The sequence below is a fragment of the Brachycentrus maculatus genome, unplaced genomic scaffold (genome assembly GCF_059751285.1).
Source record: "Brachycentrus maculatus isolate JH-2025_06_01 unplaced genomic scaffold, ASM5975128v1 h1tg000010l, whole genome shotgun sequence".
NCBI classification, from domain to species: Eukaryota; Metazoa; Arthropoda; class Insecta; order Trichoptera; family Brachycentridae; genus Brachycentrus; species Brachycentrus maculatus.
In genome coordinates, this window is record NW_028280764.1 from 2,242,276 (window position 1) to 2,246,000 (window position 3,725).

The following is a 3,725-nucleotide window of genomic DNA, read 5'->3' on the forward strand; positions in this document are numbered from 1 at the left end:
AACTCCACTAAAGATTTAGTATTTTAGGATAAACTGATGTATTATTTCGAAATGTCGTTTTACTTATGAAAATCGAAGATTTATTCCCAAATAGTATTTTTTAAAATTTTAAATACATGTTTTTTATGTTTTTTTTTAATGTTTAAGTACCTACTATCTACCCTCTGAATGCAAATAGCTATACAAGGTATCAAATACCAATACCAATAATCTGTTTTTTGTTGGTTGGAAAATTTTGTTTTTTAGCAATAAGCCCGCCAATGTACTTACATATGTCTTTTCTGTACATGAAGTTTAAAAAAATAAAGTAAATAGTGCGTAAATATAATATTTAATTCAAGAAAAATTTACCAAAACAATATTTTCCTCTTTATGTATAGACTGTTTTAAAATATAGTTAGGTGTACAGTTAGACGGTTAGACACTGTTTGTTGCATTTTCGAAGGGTAAAAAACCCATTTAATAAAAATGGTGATACTTACACTTAAACATACGTGTGGAAAAATATTAATTTAATTTACAAGGTTTAGTAATTACAGGTATTATTTAATTATAAGTTCAATGGTATGTAAGGGATACTTTGCAATCCTGACACGAAGAAAAAGAAGAAAACGGTCACAGTGAGACCTTGCACGCAATTCAGCAACCAATAAAGAACTCAGAATAAAAGTGCTCAACGTAATTCATTTGCTATCTTCATTTTGTAAATTGTACATTTTTATAGCCTTCATTATTGTGGCGATATGTATCGTACAAAAATATGATATTGTTATGGTGAAATTCTCAGCAAAAACATAAAGATAAAATAATACGTTAAAAATTACACACTGCTCCGCGATTTTTTACACAACTTTGGATGTGCATATCATTACTAGAATGGTTTTCTTTGTGTGTGAGCGGTTGAACATTGTGCCCCCGTAAACAGAATTTAAATACCACGGTCGGTTGTGCGCATTAAAAATAGGTTTATCATCCTTTGGATATTGTAATCAAATTGGTCAGTCAACTTTGCCGTCACACTGTAGTTCACTCCGACCGGAACAAGACAGTAACTCGTTTCCTAGATAAGATATTAAAACACACGCGTAAAAAGACCAGTATCAAAACATAAATAAATTCATCCAATATAATAAGCTGCGTGAGATATTTTTACATCTAATGCCTCAATTTAAGTAGTAAAAAAATTGTAATACAGTAGGCGAACTTATTCACTAGACTTAATTTGTTTATTTTAATGAGACGAGGAAATTAAGTAATAAAAGACATAAAATGCATTGTGCTAGGGCTTTAAATTCTCACAGTATGCTTTATTTCTAATAATTATACGTATAGTAGCAAAACTAAACTAAAGTATGCTTTATATTATCAACAGTCTTAGATTGGAATTTTTACTTAGAACAATTCTCTTTATAAATTATGAGAGCTGTAATTAATAAAAGATTCAGTAGATAATATTTTTAAATAAATATTATTACGAAAGTTAATACCCATGCGTAAAAGCATCAACTCAAATTGTGAATTTCAGAATTGCTAAGTATTTAATTAAAATAAAGATTATGTTCATTTAAAAAATATATTAAATACGTTCTACGAAACCATTGTTGTGCTATCAATTTTGACATGAATATTTTTATAAAACAAAGATTTCTCATGTTTATAACGTGTTATTAATATACTTTCTTTGTACGAATTTTATGTGTTATCATTTTTATCACGAATAATTTGTATGCCTCTAGTTGTCTACTTTGCACCGGATATATTTGACAAGATTATTAATAATTACGTGGATACTTGGAAAGTTTTAAAAATAATATTTGAATATTGTTATAGTTATTTATTCAAAATAAAAATATGATAAACATTTATAATATATTCATTCAAAATTATCATTAAATCTGAAAACACTGACTAAAACATAGACCAACATTTTGAGTGTATCCAAATACTTAAACAAACTCAAAATGTTGTAAATAAATTATAAAATAATTAAATGAAGCGGATATTTGCTAGCGTTTCTCATGTATATAATTAAAATCAAGGATTCGGACCTCACATACAAATGAAAGAGTTTCTGCTCAATAAAAAGCTTCTTTCATCTCACCATACATGTCTCAAGATTGATGCACTTTGTTTATATACTTTCATATACACACACACACATATATATATATATATATATATATATATATATATATATATATATATATATAAATATATATATATATATATAAATATATATATATATATATATATATATATATTTATAAATATATATATATATATATATATACATATATATATATATATATATATATATATATATATATATATATATATATATATATATATATATATATATATATACAGAAGTTCCAAGAATTTGAGAAGTGTTATAGAATTGGTAAATGATCACTTTAAAGTGATCACTTAAACCATAAGCCTGTAACGGTCGTAAGCCCCGTGATGCATAGACTTCCATATTCTTCTTCATCTATGTTGAGATATCAAAAAATTATATGAAAAATAACTCCTGTAATTGGAGGTATGGTAATCCATATTCGTGAACAAGTATAAAAATATTATTCAATCTCTAAAATACTGGTTTTGTTAGAGCATAGACCATCGGGGTGAAAACGAATCTCAAAAATACAACATTTACAAAAAAACCTTTGCATTATACATCCCGATTAAATTCGCGATCTTTGAACCTCTTAAGTATACAAACACAAGTATTCTAGTGTCGATGTAGATCCATTCTTTGAACATCGTCAAACATTGTATCGCCCGGCGGATGGACAACCATCGGCCGTCGGCCGTCAGCCGTCAGCCGTCATGAGGAGCATCATTACTGGTGTTTTAATGCCTCGTCTCGGACGAACTGAGATGGTCAAAGCTAATTTATAGATTTGTGTTCCTGGCAGCGCGCCAGCACTCCAACTAGAGGACTGAAAGCCACTTCCCTGATCGCGGATCACGTAACGTCCAGACATCGTGTTATTGCGGAACTAAAATCAACCGAAGTGACTAAGGTCTATTTACATATTACGTATTTTTCAACGGTTCGGTTTTCAGTATGGTTATAAAATGTCTCCGAATGTGATCTTTACCCCTTTAAACTGAGTGGCAATTTAAAACAATAAAAAACTTTAAAGATTATAATATCATATTTCAGCCTATGATACAATACTTATCGGCTTTTTAAATGTTAAAACGATTTTATTATTTAATAATAATAAAAGTGTTTTTAATATTTTTTTTCTGAAAATATTTATCATTTATTCATTACGATGAACGAGTTTCTTACATTTATGATGACGAAATTCAAACATAAATAATAATAAAATAAAATAAATAAACAAAACTAGTTGAAGCTGAACCCGACGTTATATAATTGCAAAAACTTCAGAATCCAATTTCGATCATTCGTTAAATAAATCCTACACTCATTTTTTAGTATTTGGTAGGGCGTTATTATATTAATTTTGAAAAGTTTAAAATCATTAATTTAATATGAACCTAGCCCAATTTAATATATATTTTTTAAATTACGTCATTGATTTAAATTTATTTGTACAAATACGAATCCTCCAGCCATTGATTGCTCTTATTCTCCTATTCCGATCATTTTTAAGAGTACCTACCTACTATTAATTTTTCGAAAAAATTAATATCCTTCACCCAGAATTCGTTTATTTACGTTACCTGCATACTATCAATTGTTGATA